Source organism: Lissotriton helveticus, chromosome 8 (genome assembly GCF_964261635.1).
Source record: "Lissotriton helveticus chromosome 8, aLisHel1.1, whole genome shotgun sequence".
Taxonomy (NCBI): Eukaryota; Metazoa; Chordata; class Amphibia; order Caudata; family Salamandridae; genus Lissotriton; species Lissotriton helveticus.
This window is the reverse complement of record NC_136069.1, coordinates 186,876,074-186,896,945: the sequence shown is the minus strand read 5'-3', so window position 1 is coordinate 186,896,945 and position 20,872 is coordinate 186,876,074. Positions and strand designations below refer to the sequence as shown.

Below are 20,872 nucleotides of genomic sequence, written 5' to 3'. Positions count from 1 at the left end.
TCACCTACTTTCTCTCCGTCCGATTTACAATGTGGGGGGTGCATTTATTCAGAGGTAAAAGCAAAATTGCAGGACAAGTAACCCCCACTTTAAAGAAACCCGACGCAGACTGTTCTAATTCTAATAACTTCAGACTCATCTCCAACATCCCTACTCTTGAAAAGCTGTGTTCAGATCCAACCCTGCAATCACAGACAACTATCAACTCCTTGATCGACACCTATCAGGATTCCGTCAAAGTCACAGCACTGAATATACACTTACCCGTGTTGTTGATGATATACTAATAAATGCTGGATCGGAATTAATCAAGCCTTTTGATACTACATGACCTATTGGCCGCCTTTGACACGGTCAAACATGATGGTCTATCGAAACTACTGGAGCAAAGGATGGGCCTATCAGGGGTTGTATTGCAATGGTTTTCCTCATTCCTCCAAAACAGATCCCAGAGAGTCAAAATGAACCAGTCTCTATCTAAGCCACACTTAATCACTCTGGGTGTCCCACAGGGATCTTCTCTCTCCCCCATTCTTTTCAATTTATTCCTGCAACCACTAGCCAACTACTTAAAATCTGCTATCACCCATTATTATATGTATGCTGATGATACTCCGCTATATCTCAAAATCGCCTCCTCAGAGGACATTATATCCCTCAATGTCATCTTGCAAAACACACATCTCTGGCTCACGGATAATAATCTCAAACTTAACGCTGCCAGAACTGAATTTCTTCTCATCCCACCACTGAATAACACCCCCAAGATCGAGCCTCGGTTTAAACATATTACAGCCCTTAACTGCTCCCCTCACATCATAGACTCTGCTAGATCCTTCGGTATTACATTAGACAAGCAACTGAACATGCGGGAACATATTAATGCTGCCACCAAAGGAGCGAATTACCAACTGAGCATTCTACGGAAACTTAAATCCTGCCTTTCACATGAAGACCTAAAACAAGCAGTCCAAGCTCTTGTTCTGCCCAGACTGGACAATGGTAGTGCCACACTAAGTGGCTTACCTAGATACAAGTTGGCCCCTCTAAGAGCCTCTCTCAATGCGGCAGCCAGACTTGTCTCTGGGATAAAAAGAAACACACACATCTCCCAGGCCCTAAAATCCCTGAACTGGCTACCATATAAAGAAAGAATCCAATTAAAGATTGCATGCTTGACACATAAAGCGTTACATTTCAATACCCTCAAATACCTGGCTCAAAAGCTAGAAAAATCAGGGGGCTGCAGACCCTCGAGAATTGTGCACACCCTGCTTCTGAAACCCCAACTAACCCACAAAAAGAAAACGGGCACCAGAGCTTTCTCGATTGTTGCACCTAAGAAACTGAACTTTCTACCACCAGATGTTCACCTAATCTACCGCCGCCTTAAAAAAAGAAGCAAAATCTTTTTTACTGACTACGTTTTTACCTTAAGGCAATTTATCCTTGCCTATGGAAATGTAACCATATTAACTTCTCTTCGAAGATTGACCATCTTATTACGAACTACAATTGTGATCAAGCTTCTTACACTATGTACTTCATATACGTTTATCATGCACACCTGTACCTTTACCTTTGTTTACCAGTCCAATTGATACCCTACGCCTCGTCATGTAAAGCGCTCTCATACCCACTAGGGTCATGTTTGCGCTATACAAATCTTTATAAATAAATAAAATGAATAAACGTAATGTGTTGCACTAAAATTCCACTATACTCTAAAAGTCAAGTTCTGACAATCATTCAATTATAGTCCCTTATTCGTGGTGGACATTGTGTCGGTGTCAAGCTCCTGCACAGAACCTCCCCCTTTGCCCATAGCAGCTACTACCGAACAACGGGTCTGAGAGGATTCATGGATGGTGAAATCTGCAAAAACATTAAGAGAGTACTATTAAGTATGTCAACGTGATCGGAGAGACCTGTTGGAATGGGGGGGTGGCAGAGGAACAACATATGAGATTATCACTCAAGGGTGGGGGAGATGCTGAGGCATTTATGATGTGGGCCGAATTGCTGGGTCTGTTTCAAGGCGATGACACTGCGTTGTCCGAGAGTAGCTCTGAGGTGGGGGTTCATTAGAATATAGAGCTGCTGTTTATGTATATTTTCTGTTGGCCAAGTATGTATTTCCTTGTATAATGATAAGCTCGTTGCCTTGGTTTTCCGTCTGCACGGCTTAGGGCGTAGTGAGACGGGTGCACAATTCCACCCGGGGATACGGCACGCTTCTAAATTGTCGCTAACTCTGTCGTCATGTTTGGAACTGTCCACATGCACTGTGCGTTTTGTTGTTTGCTAAAAACCCCAAAAATACAGTAAAAAAAATAGTATGCACACGTGATTAAAATATTCTGGTTTCTGCACTTGACAAATACATACAGAGACCACTGGGACAAATGGCTAATGGTATCCAACAATTAACTCTCTTAAACATTTACACAGAGCCCTACTGACCCCGATCAACAGAGCTGCAAGGGGCAGCCCCAGAGATTCTTTAATAAAGTAATGAATGAATCGGGAGATGTGCAGATGGGATGCACGTTGGTTAGCTCACCTACCAAGCTGAATCAATAGTACCACCCTAGAGTACTAGCAGGTGTCAAGAGGATGGAACCCTGCGGCAGAGAATCAGTCATTTTTTTGGGATGCAGCCCATTACGAACTACCTATGGACTGGGCAGATATGCGCGTTACCCATCGGAATATCAGACAATTCCCCGTTCATGTGCACCCTGAACAGAGGAGGCACCAGGAGGCTTGGTTGCTTAATGGCTTTCTCCACCCAGACCGACAAAAACTGGTACCTGTAGTTGATACATAAATATTGAACGCTTAATATACACTATGTCAGCCCAAGACAACATAAAGGGACGCATACAGGACTATGCTAAGGGGCAAGGGTCCCAGCATGCATTAGTACTAAATAAAGGTAGAAAATGAGGGCGGTACATCAGCTGGAACTGAGCGAACTGGGTCAGTGCCTCCGAGTTTTAAAGGCAGAAGGTCATAAAATGACTGCACATGTAGTATTTTACCTTTATATGAAGCAAGATTCCAGGACTAGAACTCCGAAGACAGAATTTACAAGCAGGGCAACAAGGTAGGTACATGGTGGTCTGATTTTCAAAGAAGAAAGATGCGCAGAATGTTTAATTATATCTTTTTATGATTTGGATAGCGCAGCATTCACCAATTACTTGGCCTCAGCAGATTTTGCTCACAGCCTGGGTTTCTGCCATTGGATATTCGCTGGTAAGGGATCCCGTTCCTGATCCACATTAGTTACAGCTGGGAGGATTCAAGATAAGGGCCATCCTCACAGAGGTGCTCCATAGTGAGATTAAACCTGCCACCTTCCAAGACAGCGATACAAAAAGGAATGATGGACGGAGCGCTTGAACAAATCAAACACTCACCCCCAGTCAACTGATCTGGGTTTAATCCATCACCATTCTTTAGTTCACTCAGCCACCCCAGTTCAGACATGGCTATATGCAAATCAGTCTGACCCTGTGCCCCATGGGAACAGTCCAGCCCGAACTGCCAAGCCATGTCTTCCCTGGACCGGAAACAAGCATCCTGGGACCGGTTTCGGATTCATAATCCTCATCAGCCAGGCTATCTTGAATCCAGTGGCCAAGTGAACAAGGGACTCACGTCTGAGCATACCCTGCCACACTTAGGGCGAACAAAGCGATACTGGGGTGAATGTATGACATTGTTCTACATTCTGTCCATCAACTGTGTGTTTTGCACCTTCAAAGACAAGCAGCGTGATGTACAGTGCCTCTGCATTGTGACTGATTGTGAGGTTCTGGTCTTGAGGCCTTCTGCCTATCCTGCCAGCTGTCATTCACCATGTGCAAGTGGGTTCCTGAAGGGTCTCTTGCAGCCAAGCAGGTGTGGCATGCTCTTGTAATAACCATGGGCCAGATGTAGGAGCCCTAATACCAATCAGAAACGGCTGATTTTGGCCCTTTCCGACCGGTATTAGGGTTTTCAGATGTAGGGCATGCATTTACCGATTCTGTATTTACCGATTCGGTAAAATTACCGAATCGGTAGATACAGACTCGGTAAAATACCGATTCTGTAAATGCAGATGTAGCTGGCACATGTCAGAGTGCCACAGGGCTTTAAGAATCGGTATTTTACCACCCAATCCAATTGGGTGGTAAAATACCGAATCTAGGTGTGCATGCACATGTGCGCATGCACACCTGTGCCATGTGACACACAGACATGCCCTTAGGGCATGTCTGTGTGCCACATGGCACACAAGCCTGTACTTGGGGTGCTAGAGGGTGTCAAAGTGACACCCCCTGCACCCTTGCTAAAATCGGAATTTACAGATTCTGTAATTACAGAATCGGTATTTCCCATTGATTCCTATGGGCTTCAAATCAATGGGCAATACCGATTCGGTATTTACAGAATCGGTAAATACCGAATCTTAACGATTCGGTATTTACAGATTCTGAAATACCTACATCTCCCCCCTTCATATTTACCACTTCTTAAATACCGAATCGGTAAAATTCGGTATTTAAGAAGTGGTAAATAAGAATTACCTACATCGGGCCCTATGTGTGGCCAGTGCAGCATACCATACTGTGGACTTGGAATCATGTCTTAGGTAGAAGTGGACGGAATGTTTCATTCCGCACTCATAATTGGCAGAATTTGTTAACTCTGCGGAGTTCAGGACATATTCCGCCAATTGCCAAGGGAATTTCCCTAAGTTACATAAAAACAGTACTCATCCTCCAGGGCGACCTATTGTTTCTTCGATGAACAGTCTCACGGAGAATATGTCTAGATTTGTGGACAATGTTCTGTTTCCCTTTGTTGTCAACCTTAATTCCTATGTTCAGGACACTAAAGATTTTTTGAATAAAATCACTGACATGATCTGGCAATCCGATTATCTGCTGATGGTGCTGGACATTACCAGCTTATATACCATTATAGAACATCATCATGGTCTAAATGCGGTCCGGCACTACCTTGACCAACGCCAGTTACGATTTGCGCAGCATAACCAAATGGTACTAGAATTCGTGGAATTCTGTCTTACGCATAACATCTTCCTGTTTGAGGAACAACTGTTCAAACAGATATATGGGACGGCGATGGGCACCTGCTTTGCCCCCAGCTATGCAAACTTGTTCGTTGGCTGGTGGGAGGAGCAGGTGCCCAGGAGCTGCAGTGTAGGACAGGACAGTGGAAGGGTGTTGTACTGGTACCGTTACATAGATGACCTATTCATTGTGTGGCAGGGGGCAATGAATACGGCAGAGAAGTTCGTAGAAAATGCCATATTGATACGCATTACCTATATACTGTGTTAAGTTAGCATGAGCTTATTAAATGCTTTAAACGCCATTTTACCTTTTGCTGCTTCTGCACACAACACATAATTGTTGGTTTAGCTTTCAGCTCAGTAGAGCGGTGTGATTTGCCCGAGAATAATATGTTATTGCTCTGATATCAAACTGTGTCTGTCTGTACAGTGAGTGCTGAAGCCTTCAAGGATAACTCGACCCAGTGTTGTTGGGAGGTCTGATCTTCGCACCTTCCTAGACATAACATACATGTAAGCGGCAGCCAAATTCTTGCTTTAGGCACGTTTTATATTGCTGCACACAGGGCACACGACACACTTGATGCTGTTTCGCATGCAGAGAGCTGGTGGAAGATGATGTGATCCCTTCACACTAGGATCTTGAGGTATGGGGCCGCCCTGCTAAAACCCAATGAGACCTTCTTAGATATAATATATTATGCTAGTAAGGGAGGGTGAGAATTAGGTGCTGTTAGCCCCTATTCATTTCAGCATATTTAGCATGTTGTCACCTTTTGTATTCTGTAGACTAGTAACTATGCTGATAACTTTGCTTCTAATAATATGTTTGCTTGTATTATCTAAGATACTGCGTTTGAGAACACTGCATTGGTAAATAAATATTTCAAATATGCACGCGTCCTCATTTACTCCACGTTCTGGTTTGAAATGATTGTATAACGAAAGAGTGCTCATGTATTCCACGTGACCTGAGGTATTCTAAGTTCATGTTCTGGTTTGTCTAAACATTGGGAGTTGGTAATGACCAGTGAGGCACTGTAGCTAGCTCGGTAAGGGGATTTTGGGTACTAAGGTGAGTTTTGGCACACCCTAATTCACTGAGGTTCCAAGTCTCTATGCACAGTTCTGTAGGAGAACGGAATCCCTGCTACATGGCGCCCATACGTTGGTGGTCTTATTTCATGACACTCGAGAAGTACGTCATTCAATCCTTAACCCCTTCATTGTCGTTTCCGGAAAACGGTGGTGTCAGAAAAAAACTACCTATTTGTGAAATAGGTATTTTCAAGCTTGAATCTTTCTAAAAGGTTTCCTTGAATTACTACCCAGTTGTGCTACAAAGTTTCCTTCGTCTTTTTACCTTTCTGTGACGTCATGGCCGCTGCCGTGGACATTCCGCAGCATAGTCGCATTGCGGTGCGCAATCATTTGCAGAATTACAATGTCCCGTGGATGGCATGGCCGTGATAATGGTGGTGAGTGCGGAAACCGCTTACCCTTACGAAATCTTTTATTCGTGGGTGACATTTCCGGCTGTGGACGCACATTCTGGTGTGTTCCACACGTACACTCCCACGCCTGTGCCGAATGAATATACTCCTCACAGGGCACAGGAAGTACCTATAGATACTTGGCAGCATCACGTTTGGTTTGGTGGCGCCCTCCCCCATTCTTTAACCGCTCCGAGGCTAGGTCCTTTGTCATTCCAGGCGCAAATTGGCCTGTTTTGGCTGGATTTACTCCTCATCCTCAACACGGCAATTGTACCGTTGTTGAACTTCGTAGACTACATGTAGTCTCCATTAGCGTTATTCGAGCTTTGGTGCAATACATAACCCGTAATCTTCCGGGTGGGGCCCCGGGTGGTGCGGCGCTTCCTGCGGGACAGGGCAGTATGAAGCTCAGTCCCGTGATGGTCAATGCTGTGAAGGGCAAGCGACCCCAGGATAAGGATGATTTTCCTTTCTGGCTTACCGAGAAATTTGACCAGCTGGAAGCTGTATTTCCAAACACGACTCCTGGTGAGAAACACAGGATTCTGACAATTAGTTTGCCAAAAGACTTGGCCCCTGAAATCGGTGACTGTGAGACCTGGGGTAGAACATTTGCGGCGGTCTATGCGAGGTGCTACGGCACTCCGTCTATGACTGTCCTGCCTACGGTCCTTAAGCGTGTTCAAGATGAGCACCGACCTGAGGCTGCGGTTGAATTGGGTATGCACCTGTGTGGCACCTTTGATGTGGTTTGCGATCTCATTCTTGCTAATGTCAAGGGGGATGCAGTGAACTTTCAGGTAGCTAATGCTTTGGTGGCGCTTCCCGATGCCGAGAAACCCCGACAGTTAGCGAGGATTATTGTGGTGGCTTATAAAACAGTGGGTCGCAATAGTAGGGGTCTCAAGCCTTTTTCTACTAAAGAGAAAACGCAACCCCAAGGGCAGAAGTCTGACACGGACGTTCAGCCCAAGTCCAAGAAACAAAATTGGCCTAAAAAACAAAAACAGGGAAAGCAACAGAATCGTCCTGCGTCTCCAGTGCCTGCCCCAACAGAACGTGTTTATGACTTGCGCGATCGCGCAAAGATTAAATCACCTGATAGATTTCAGGTTTCTGATCAATGCTCTCCTCGTTCTTTTCAGGACTCATCGGCCTCGCCGACCGGTGGTGGAGGAGGCGGCAGGGGTCGGGGTGGCCAGCAAGGACGCGACCAGCCCCGCCCAAAAGACGGTGCAGGAAAGCAGGACGGCTCTACTCCGAAAAGACCCCAGTTTCAAAAGAAGAAGGTCGCCGCTTTAACAGCGAGATATGCCACAGATAGTGAGAACGCGGCTTCGGAATCTGACATGGGCTCTGACCTTGCTGGACAGCGCGGCAGAGATTACCATAATACCGGAGGCCCTGCGTCCACTACTGAAGGTGACAGCGACAGACCGTTATGTTGTAGTTGAGGCAGCTGACACTAGAGTTGCTCCCCCTGACAGACTTTATGAAATTGTCCTGTTAATCGAAGGTGACATACAGCGTACCATAAAAGGGATATTTTGGGAGAATCTTTCGTCTACTTATGACATTTTGTTATCGGAGGCTGACTGGCCCCCACCTTTTGTTCTCGCAGCTCCGCGAGGGGAGGAGGTGATCCTCCCCAGTTTCGCGCACACAGTCTCGAAGGAGCATGCGCTGAATTTTGCAGAAGAGTGGGCTAAGGCTCTAGCGCCTGATCCGTACCGTACACATCGTGGTTGGGATAAATTTTCCCCACACCACGAGATTCCTTTGCGGTCTCAGCCACAGCCACAACCTCAATATCCCATTCGACGTGAAGCTAAGGCTTCCGTTGCGGAAATCCTTGAACAATTGGAATATCAAGGAGTGATTGAAACGTGTGTCACCGATGAATAACCCTCTTTTTACTGTGACCAAGCCAGACGGATCATATCGTTTGGTATTGGATTACCGGCATTTAAACTCGCGTTGCCGTACCTGTGCAGTACAGAATACTCACGGCTCTCCCTTGGTGGATAGTCTAGTGCGTAAGCGTTTTAAGACCACGCTTGACATATCCAACGGTTTTTATGCCCACCACTTGGATGGTCTGTGTTCCCAATGGCCCTCCTTTACTTGCGGCGGTGTGCAAAAAAAATTTCGACGTTTGCCTATGGGCTATAAAAATAGTCCTGGGATTTTTACCGCCCGCATTGTCTCTCTCTTAGAGAGAGTCGACCCTGATGCTTGCTCGTATGTGGATGACATTTATCTCACAGACGACGAACTTTGGGAGCATCTGTATCGCGTTGACCGCTTAATTTGTAGCTTTGCCGACATGGGTTACAAGTTCAATTTTGCAAAATCGCACATTGCAGAATATACAGTGTTGTTCCTGGGCTACGAGCTCAACAATGAAGGTAGAGGATTGGCTCCTCACTTCTTGGAGAAATGTGCACAACTGCGCGCTCCTACAACTCTGAAAAAATTACAGTCTTTGCTGGGTTTTTGAATTTCGGGAGAACATACATTCCGGGATATGCCCAGCGTATCAAGACTTTATATGTTTTGATACAACCACATTTTTCCAAATCATGCTGGCTGCCGGAGCACTCGGCTATTCTGCAATCCTTGCAGGCTGATCTGCTCGCTTCAAAATTTTTGCTGACTCGTGACAACCACACCAACCTGGTGATAAGAATCATCCCTGGGACGGTGGGTTTCACATACCTGACTTTTAATGAAGGAGACACAGTACCTATTGCTTACAAGTCACACTTGTACACTTCGGCTGAAATGCGTTTTTCCACTGTGGAGAAAGTTTTGACGGCTGTACAGATGGCGATTCTTAAGGAACGTGCTCTGTCACAGGGAAAACGCATGTTGGTTGTTACCCCATGTCCTGCCTGGGAGGCAGTTACGAAAGCCAGTGTACCTAATTCAAAAGCTTTGCACCCTCGGTGGATACAATGGGCTGCTTCCTTGACGTCCCCGGATGTCACGTTTATTTTTGACGCCTCATTGCGGTCGCAGGAGTACTTACAGTATGAATTCGTTCATCCAGCTCCTTTAGCTAGGTGACCTTTGGAGGATTTCCATTGCATCATTTACACTGATGGTTCGGCGCAGGTTGCGCATGGCTCTAAACATGCCTACGTTTCCGCGTGCGCCATTGTGGTCGGTTTCATGGTGAACGATGAGTTCAAGTCCAGGGTCGTGCACACGCAGACTCTAGGGGACTGCACCGCACAATTGGCAGAGCTTCGTGCTCTGATGCTTGCATTAGAGTACGCAGATCCAAGTGTGACGACTCTTATTGTGAGTGATTCCTATTACTGTGTCCAGTCTTACAATGAAAACTTGTTCTTTTGGATTAAAAATGACTCGTGATTCCAAGGGTAGCACAATAAAACCTAAAATGATCTGGGTTCGAGTGGCTGAGCTTAAAGAGCAGTTGCCACTTGTGTTTGAAATTCATACTCTCGGCCATCAGCGTGTGGGAGTTCACGCTGTGGGTAACTCGCTTGCTGATGAAGCGGCGAAATCTGCGGTAACGACATATTTAGTTGCAGCAGTTACACGGTCCAAAAGTAAGAATGATGATGATATCTTGGCGGCTGTTGCTGCCACTGAGAAGGGAGGTAAATATCCTGCGGTTTTCCCTTCGAAGTACACATACTACTTAAGTCCCGATAAGGTTCCTTATGTGAAAATTCCTGAAGTTGGGGAGCGGTTGATTCCCAACTCGGACCGCAGGAATACATTGATCACAGCGACACATGAAGATGTGGCGTCTGCACATGCGGGCGTCTCGGCCACTGTATCTCAGTTACAACAACGTTTCGGGTGGCGGGGCCTGTACAAACAGACGTGCGATCATGTCCTTTAATGTGACATTTGCCAGCAGATTAAGCCTTCGACTGCTACGCGTCCGCCACAGACACAGTTGTACATATCTAATAAACCACTAGGATGCGTTTATTTAGATCACTGCAGGCCTTTTTCTTCTGATACTGCGTATAAGTATATCTTAGTAGCAGTTGATTCATGCACACACTTTGTGTGGGTATGGCCCCATCGCAGCACTGATTCATAAGAGATTTGCGTGTCTTTGTAGGGATTTTTGCCTGTGGTACCTTCCATTCAGATCAGGATCCGGCTTTCGCCTCTAAGGCGTACAAGGATGCCATGATGTCGATGGGGGTCCAAGTCAAATTTTCGTCTCCATACAGACCTGAGGGTAATAGTGTAGTGAAACGAATGAACCGTGACTTAAAGCAATCATTGACAGCTCGAGTTACAGGCACTGGCAGAAACTGGCTGGCCCATCTCAATGGCTTGCAGCGTGCTCTTAATAATCTCCCTAGAAGGTCTCTGGGTGGGCGGACCCCATACGAAATGCTCATTGGTATCAAGATGTATGTCCCAGACCTTGACGGTCTAGACTGCGAGGCCCAAGCCACAGCCTTTGACGTAGATGAACATTGCAATGTTTTACAAGATCTACAAAGGACCAGAGACAGTCTTGCAAAGGAACATTTGCCCTCCACATCGGATGATGCGTTGCAGATCCCGGTAGTTGGCTGGCTACCCCAAATTGGAGAACGGGTTCGAGAGAAGATCGATAACAAGAAAGAATTTGGTCCCTCCTATCGAGCTCCGGTTCCTGTGCTTGGCGTGAAGGGCACAAGAACAGTTATTTTACCACCCCTTCCAGGTCGTAAGGAAAACAGGTTTATCTCAATTGACAATGTCAAGATACACAGAGTGGCCGATTCTTCTTAGTATGACACCGGCAGTCTCCTGTCCTTCGATTGTGAGAAATTCGGTTTTGGCCACTGCTTCTAATCCTGAGCCAGAGGTGGCCATCGAGGTGCCTACGATTTCCAGTCCTTTATTAAGTACTTTGCCTGATGATAACGTTGATGAACTTGATTACACTTACCCAACTGACTTATCGATGCCTGATTTGCAAACTCATTTGGCCACAGAATCCAGATTTTCTTTTGACACTGTTTCACATAACTCAAAAAAGCCCTCACGTTTTGCAATTTATGCCAGTTTATTTAAAAAACATTTTTTGATTCCCCCTTGGACATATATTTGGCTGGTACTTTTTTCAATTTACCTTTTTATGTCAATTGGTTTTGTGTTTTATTTTTTTCGAACTGTCGATGGACACTATGTCGAGGAGAGAACATGCATTCGACATCTAAATGGAACTTTGGCGCCCCTTTCCTCATCACATTCAGCAAACAGACTGAAGAGAGGCTTGACCTTTGTTAATATCAATGCTTGGCCTGTCCTTGATGGGATTGTATGGGATGCTGTTAAATTTCAAATCCATGGCCCCACTGAGGTTGTTAATGTCCCTAATGTGCTCAGAGTAAACATGGGGGATGTGGTAAAACAAAACATACGTTCTGATGATTGGGATATTCAGGCCGTTGAGGCATTGTTTTCTGATTTGAAATATTATGCTGCCTTTGATGCTGAGGATTTGTACTTGGAATCTGCTAATTATGGTGATTTATTTTGCTTCCAACATTTTGGCAACCATTATCTGCATAAAACTAATTACAGAAGGATTGCTGTAAATTATACACAGTGGGAGCATTGCCCGGCTCCTTTACAAGGAAGTTCGAGTATTTTTTTGAAAAAGTACACTTATTTTACTGACTTTAATCAGTCCAATCCCGCATCTTTTTATTTTAAAATGACACAGAAGTCCATGTCCAAGGTTAGACTTACCGATACTAAGTTATTGTACTCAAAGTCCTTTCTAGACAAGCTGGCTATAGAAGGCTACGAGTTATGGAAGGAAACTGTTGACTTAAAATCTGTTTGGGGTTCTAGAAGTTGGCAGGTACAAGGCACCGAGGCTTTGCACCGTGCATGTCTCATCCCAAATCATATGTTGTTTTTAAATTCTACCATTTCTCAAACTACATGCTTTGGATTGGCTACTTCTAAAAGATTAAATTCTCCTTCCATACCTGATTTAGAAGAATATTCCGGTTGGGGTAATACAACTGAATTTTCGATTAGAGAGTTGCAAACTCTTTTACAAAATTCATCCTTTAACATATCCAGTTTAAACCCAAGAGGTTGGCTGATGTGGCACAGAGGTGCAGATTCATGCCAATGTCATTTTCTGGGTTTGGCCGATGGTTTTACACAAAGTCAGGACTGATCCCCGTTTTGAAACTGACCATTCGGTCACCACTTATTCTGTAGGCAAGTTATGTCAGAATTGGCTCAAGCATTCTACCTTGGCAGCGGTCAAACTGCATTTATCCAAGTTAACGGATAATGTGGAGTTGAATGATTTCATAAAAGGCCCGGCTAGTGGTAGATCAAAATGATGGATTTATGCGATTTACAATGAAATCTGGAAAACATCACAAATTGAGGCGGCTACACGCCTTAGGGCCATTGATCAAGCTAATTTAGAGAAAGTGCTTGCAGTTGTAGAAAATAGCATTAACATGCTTTCTCCCCGCATTTACACGCTGGATAATATTGTCTCTTCTGTTGTTGATATTGTGCAAGATGAAGGGTCTGTGTTGTACCATGGTCAAAATCAATTGCGTTCAATTATGCAATTTGCGTGGACCTTTGAGACGCTTAAGTCTGGGAAGGTGCCTTGGAATTACATGAACGTCACCTCCCTCTTTGCCCCTTTTAATTTGACTGACAAGCAGCGCTTACTTTCAATGAGAGATGCCTCTTTTTCTATGTTACACATTGAAAGGTTGGATTCTTTACCGTTTTCTGTGGCAGAAGCCACTGCTGCAACGTGGCTTATCCACGGGTTGATCACGTTACCATTTGCTTTATTTAAATTTACAAATTGTATGCGATATAATGCGATAGGCAGATACGAACCACTAGGTAATTCGTTTTTACATGAAGCCTGGTCGCTTCCGTTTACTTACAGATGCCTAAAAGATGGGAAAGAAGTTTATCTGAAAGGTGAAGAGTGCACAGAGACACCAGATCACTCATTAATATATAGACATATTCAATTGCATGGTTCTTGCAACCAAGAACGGCCATATTTAGCCTGTGTTTTGAAAGGTACTCCCGTTCCAGCAATCGTCCCTACTTTCACGTTACTGGCAAACGGCAGTTATTTGCTTTTAAATAATGAAGATTGTTGTGGGTTAGTTAGAGGTATTGCTTATGTGGTTACAGTAACTGAACGTGTAGTTTGTTGCAAAAAGGTTCTGTATCCTCCTCCACATGGGAACTCTGATGTTTCCATCTGGCCGCGGATTCCAACCTTGAAGGCAGAATTCAATGGAATGAGTAGAATAAGAGCCCTTTTGTCTCAGAAAGAAGTGGCCCTTAGTTCAGCTCGCGAAACATTTTTCCTTCACGTCGCCAACACCCGCACAGAGGTGCAGGCACTATTAAATACTGACTTGCCATTACATTTCAGCGAGCTGATTCATTCAATCTTTAACGCATCCTCCACTTCTGGCCTCGCACACTTTTTTAAGATAGTTATTAGTGGTCTTGTAACTTCATTTGAAAAGATATTTGGAGTCATCCCTGCTTTCTTCCATTCTATCTTTTCGAGCTTGCTTGGTGGATTTCCTGTTTTGCTGGCATTGGCTGCAGGCGTTCTGGTGATATTTTGTTTTATTAAGAATGGCTGCCCATCCTGTGTTTCACGACGTGCAACACCACCTTGCACTGTTTCGCAACAGGATGCTTGAATACTATGGCACGCTGCCGCTTGCCACCTTAAGCGCGGCATATGGATTATCTTTTCGATTTTCCTATTTTACATGTGTCCAGCCTGTGTTTCATTGCCTGAGCTGCGATTTCCAGTGGGCCCTTGATTTGTGTCTCTGCAAGACGGTGTCTCCTAACGTGGATTTTAATCGATTGATGAGTCCCTTAGTTGCTCATGAGTTGGTTTGTTCTGACGAAAGGATTATGGCCTTGGCAGCGATGCATGGACTAATGGGTCGTTGGGACATACTCGCAGCAGCACAAGATTTCTTGGCACATTGAGAACCCACCGAGTTGTCCTCTGATGGTGCTAGAGGCTTCGGTAATTGAAGAGCATGAATGTTCTTTCCCCCTATTCAATTAGATGGCTGATTTGTTTTATGATGATAACAGTGACTTCCTTTTGGAAGCCGTTGCTGCTTATATTCCGTCCTTGGCTGAATGGAATTGAAGCTTTTATTAACATTCAACTTTTTTCCAATTTTTTTTGCAGAATTATATGTCCTGGTACTATTGACTTTGACAAGTGGACTTTTTTCCATTTTTTAATTTTTTAGGATTATGTCCGATTTGTTCTTTTCCCGGAACTATTGACTTTGCTCAAATTGTCCAGAGGATACAATTTTGGATTTCTTTTTTAAGTGACAAAATTATTTTTCTCACTTGCTCTAAATTTGAACTGCCTATCGTTCTTGAACTCAGCACTTCAACATTGAGCCCCTTATATTATTATGTCTGGTCCGGGCTCGGATCATGGGGGGGGTGTCATATTGATACGCATTACCTATATACTGTGTTAAGTTAGCATGAGCTTATTAAATGCTTCAAACGCCATTTTACCTTTTGCTGCTTCTGCACACGACACATAATTGTTGGTTTAGCTTTCAGCCCAGTAGAGCGGTGTGATTTACTCGAGAATAATATGTTATTGCTCTGACATCAGCTTTGCTTGGTAAACTGTGTCTGTACAGTGAGTGCTAAAGCCTTCAAGGATAACTCGACCCAGTGTTGTTGTGAGGTCTGATCTTCGCACCTTCCTAGACATAACATACATGCAAGCGGCAGCCAAATTCTTGCTTTAGGCACGTTTTATATTGCTGCACACAGGGCACACGACACACTTGATGCTGTTTCGCATGCAGAGAGCTGGTGGAAGATGATGTGATCCCTTCACACTAGGATCTTGAGGTATGGGGCCGCCCTGCTAAAAACCCAATGAGACCTTCTTAGATATAATATATTATGCTAGTAAGGGAGGGGGAGAATTAGGTGCGGTTAGCCCCTATTCATTTCAGCATATTTCGTATGTTGTCACCTTTTGTATTCTATGGACTAGTAACTATGCTGATAACTTTGCTTCTAATAATATGTTTGCTTGTATTATCTAAGATACTGCGTTTGAGAACACTGCATTAGTAAATAAATATTTCAAATATGCACGAGTCCTCATTTACTCCACGTTCTGGTTTGAAATGATTGTATAACGAAAGAGTGCTCATGTATTCCACGTGACCTGAGGTATCGTAAGTTCATGTTCTGGTTTGTCTAAACATTGGGAGTGTGTAATGACCAATGAGACACTGTAGCTAGCTCGGTAAGGGGATTTTGGGTACTAAGGTGAGTTTTGGCACACCCTAATTCACTGAGGTTCCAAGTCTCTATGCACAGTTCTGTAGGAGAACGGAATCCCTGCTACAAAATCCTAAATGACAATGAGTATAATCTGCCCCTCTCTGGGTCCATTAGTCCGGTGGCAGCGGAATATCTGGACCTGAGGGTGATCATTGATGACAGGAAAATCCAGACTTCACTCTTCAGAAAAAAAACTGCTGGCAATTCCATCCTGTATGCCAGCAGTAGCCATCCACGTCCGTTGGTCAATAGTATACCATATGGAGAACTACTTAGACTACGTCGAAACAGTTCGAGAGACCAGGATTTTGAGGCGGCCGCCTCGGAATGTCTCTCACGTTTTAGTCTTAGGGGTTACGATGACAGGTTGTTACAGAACACCCTTAAAAAGGTGAGAAGAATCTCTAGAAAGGATCTTCTGAAGAAAAAATCTTTATCCAATGAGCCTAACAAAGAAGGGAAATTTAGACTGGTAACACCATACTCCACGGGAGCCAACCACCTAAAAGCCATGCTAAGAAAAAATGGGCACATCCTCCTTACAGACAATGCACTCAAAGATGATATACCTCCATACCCCCTGGTGACCTTTAACAGAGCAAGATCACTAAGGGATAAGTTGGTCAGTAGCCACTTAGGGAAACCCAGGATTAAAACAAACACCTTGACTGATATGATGGGTTTTTATCCCTGTGGCCGTTGTAAGGCCTGTGCAGCGAGCAGAAGAGTCCTTACCTATGAGATACAAGAAACAGGCAAATGTGTCAAGATACTGAAATTCATTACTTGCAGCACTACCTATGCTGTATACGGTCTGGTCTGCCCGTGTGGCTTGCGCTATGTGGGGAGCACCATCAACCCATTAAAGATGCGCATATTGGAGCATCTTCGGGCCATCGATAAAGCCGATCCGGCGTACCCGGTGGCCCGACATTTCTCAGAACAACATGGAAGGACAGAAATACACTGCAATTTTTCGGTCTTGACACTATACCAACCAATGTCAGGGGTGGGGACCGTCTGCGACGACTGAGAAGGCTTAAATCGAGTTATATTATCGATTTAATGACCAAACACCCCAGAGGCCTGAACAGTGGGAGGAGCTGGCAGTGCATTTAGGGAAATGAATTGATAACAAAACTGTAAGAATGTATTGTCTCGGGCTGTGTGACTTTTCCTAGCTGTAGAAATAGTAAGAAAGGAGAGGTGTGGCGCCGCGGCCAGGGCGACTGACGCTGGAATCTGGGGATCAGGGTTCGATCCCCGGCTCCGGCGGCAGGTTAGCCCAGCACCATGTGACTCTGGGCAATAGCTCGCTTAATCTTCCCGACGGCCCCCAGCGCCTAGAGACCCTTACGGGTGATTGTGCGCTTTACAAATGTGGATTATTATTATTATTATCATGTGGTCTCTCCCTTCGCTCCATGTTTGTGGGGCTATGGGATGGATTACATGCTTTGTATTCCGACATGATTAATGAGATCGCACATATGTAGGAATTGGTTACCTGCTTGCACAATGGGTGATGCAAATCTAAGATTTTAGAATGTAAAAAATTGCTGTTTCACTTGTTAGTCAGAAAGCTTTAACTTCGTAGTGGTACTTTCAAGGGACAATAGCCGATCCACGGCTAGATAACTATGTAATGTATTAATTTGCATTATGTAATACCTCTGTATTAGAAGGTTTTGATTGGTGATAGACATAATATGTCTATATGTGTATTTGAACACATTCTAAGATGGCGCCTTATTTTCAACAGAGGGTTTAGTCCCTTCTTTGTTTTCATGAAATTTGTAAAGCTTTATTTGTCTGCATGAGTTGATGTGTCATTGACACTGACGAAGGCTTAACGCCGAAACGCGTCTGTTGCTTGCCAATTAAAAGTACCCCGTTCCTGCAAAACCTCTAGAGTGCTGTTTTTCCTGGGGAGGTGCAGGAGAATGGAGCGTCATGTTATACGGCTGTCCACGAGTCGATAACAGCACCCGCTCGGGAGTGCTCGGAGATATCTTTGTGGAGCTGGAGCGTGATATGTATATATGGATGCAAATAAACGTGCTGATCTGAACTTCGTGTGGCTTTGCTTCAATTTGGGGCTTCCTGTTTAGACTTTGATAAATATCGGCTGTTTGCCCAGTCGAGAAGCGAGGCCCACCTTACGAAGCGTTCGTGCAGGCTCTGAGAAGGGGCTTGCAAAGACGGAACGAAGACAAGAGCAGCTCCAATGCAGGTGGTGCTGCCTTGAGCACGAATTCACTGCTGCAAAGCGCAATCTGAGGGCTTACAGCGCTTTACTTTACTCCACTTGGTGAATACTTGGTTCAAATTGCAAGGACTGTTGAGTGGCCCCACTGTGGGAAGAGGGCCAGCGTAATACAAGGCACAGAAGGCTTTGCGATTTAGCCACGCCCACTGTGGCAGGTGCCAGTGATTATATGAGCAGACGCGGGCAAAAACTGCTCTTCCAGCCCTTCGTGAACAATGCCTCTGAAGAAAGGATTATTTCCTGAAACGCGTCAGGCTTTACATGTTCAAAGATTGCTCTGAAAACTGTCAAGGAGCGAGCAGTGAAATGAATGCAAATAAACGTGCTGATCTGAACTTGGTGTGGCTTTGCTTCAATTTGGGGCTTCCTGTTTAGACTTTGATATATATATTCACATTTTAAAGTCTCTGATGTAAAATGACACTAATTATGAAAATAAATAAATGTTAAGTCAAGTCGTGGGCCTGGTAACATGCCCATGCATAGATCTGCAACAGGGTAAAGTGTGCTGCCACAGCCCAGAAATGGTGGAGTGGAGCAAGTCCCTCATAAGAGGCGGCAAACCAGAATGTGAGTTTTCTTATGCAACAATGTTACCGCCTAATTTTAAAAGTCTCTGATGTAAAGTGATACACGTTATGAAGCAACGACTTCTAGGTGGGAAAGGTTGTCTGGGGGGCTGATAAGCATGGCATTTTTGTAAAACGGCCGAGGGCCTGGTAATATGTCCAGTCATAGTTTTGTAACCTGGTAAAGTGTGCTCCCGCAGCCCCAGAAAGGGCAGGATGAACCAGGGCTCCATAAGAGGGGACAAACTAAAATGCAAGTTTGCTGATGGAACAATTTCACAGCATAATTTCAAAACAGTCTTAAAATAGTGCTAAGACACGTCAAGACTTATACGTGGGGAACAGGTGCCAGGGACTGATTAGCATGACAAGTCTTGTAAAGAGTGGCGCCGAGGGTCTGGTAATATGCACAGTCATGGGGCTCTTAGAAGGGACAGTGCGTGAGAGGTCAGTGAAAGGATGACTTTTTTTAAGGCGCGCTTTTTACACCTTGGGAGAGTGTGGAAAAAAAATTGAAGCACCCCGTGTAAACTCTTTTCCATGAGTTTCCCGCCTGTATAGAGTGCGCCCACCCCATGGCCTAGTTATCAGATTGTAACAGATGTGAAAGTATGACATTGTTAAGGCAACCTTTTTACACATTGGGAGTGTGCAGAGAAAAAATTTAACTCTAACACCTAAACTCTTTTCCACGAGATTCCCTCCTGTCTAGAGGACGACCGCCTATGGCCTAATTATCAGATTGTAACAGATATAAAAATAGGCACATAACTTATGCACACACTTGCACTCTGAAAATTGTCTGGAATGCCTAAATGTATCTTTGCTGGTGAACAGGCTTTGGCGAAGACTGCAGAGTTAACATGGCTCAGAAGGGTAACAGCCACGCTGATAAAACACATTTTATACTTAATGTAAGTAGCTATGGAAGTTGTTTTTAATTTATAAGGCAGTTCTGGTATTTGTGAAAAACTTTAGACAAGGAATAACTGTAAAAATAGGCATGCATATAGGTGTTATTGTAGTACTATGTCATAGAGACCTAACAGTTTTAAGAGGGTAAAAATTACAAACCAAAACAATGCCTTTTATACACATACCTTAAGTGTTGGTGGTCTTCAGGATATGTAGGAGATGTTAGGACTCCCCAAAATCCGACGTCTGCTGCAATACAAGGGGCCAGTTGTGGTACGTGCACTGGCTGCTGCTCTGCGCTCTCCAAATCCCAATATAAAAAAAAAAACAGGGCTGCAGGGATGTGACAAAAGGGTGGGTTCTCAGAAAAAAGGAGTTGAGAAGAAGCAGACAGTCCAAGCCCCCAGGCCTCAGACTCGTGGATGCCTGACAAAAAGGATATCTTCATCCAGTTCCTGGACAGCATGGAATAGCTCGGGTGTGTCCCTACTTAGAACACGGGCTCTAAAAAACTGTCAGTTGTAGAGGTATTTTGGAGGGAAACTTTTGTAAAGGACAGATAAGTGTGACCAGCAAACCCAGGGGGATTTTATGCACCAAATTGATCAGAATGGATCAAGAAGGATGTATCCCAGTTTAGAGCAAGACATGTAAAAAAACTAAGGCTTGACGCCAGTAACTTGTGCAAAGGTCAGATAAGTGCCCAGTACGCTGTACTGTTTTGTTCCCAGTGTGCCCCCTCTTGCCAGCTGCCGGCCCTGGGGAAAGAAGGAGGGAGAGCAAGCCAGAGCCGACGCTGGGGGGAGACTACTTCTCCCAGACCCCCTAGCGCCGTCGCACTCCATCCACGCCTCACCAGCGTGCCAGAAGGCGCATTTAAGACGGACCAGGGCACCCGCATTGCGAGAGCCCTCTGCTTACTTCTACTGGCTGTTTTGTTCCCCTTGTGCCCCCTCTTGCCAGCTGCCAGCCCTGGGGAAAGAAGGAGGGAGAGCAAGCCGGAGCCGACGCTGGGGGGAGACTACATCTCCCAGACCCCTAGCGCCGTCGCACTCCATCCACGCCTCACCAGCGCGCCAGGAGGCGCATTTAAGACGGGCCAGGGCACCCGCAGCGCGGGACGGGCGTGGGCGGCGCCCGGGGCAAATGTGGGCCCGTCCTAGCACGT

At 45.0% G+C, this 20,872-nt stretch overlaps 1 protein-coding gene across 1 annotated transcript in view; it reads right to left on the bottom strand.

Annotated features, from left to right (window-relative positions):
- PIGP (phosphatidylinositol glycan anchor biosynthesis class P) overlaps positions 1–20,872 on the bottom strand; it is a 109,766-nt gene that overhangs the window by 26,825 nt on the left and 62,069 nt on the right. The window lies entirely within an intron of this gene.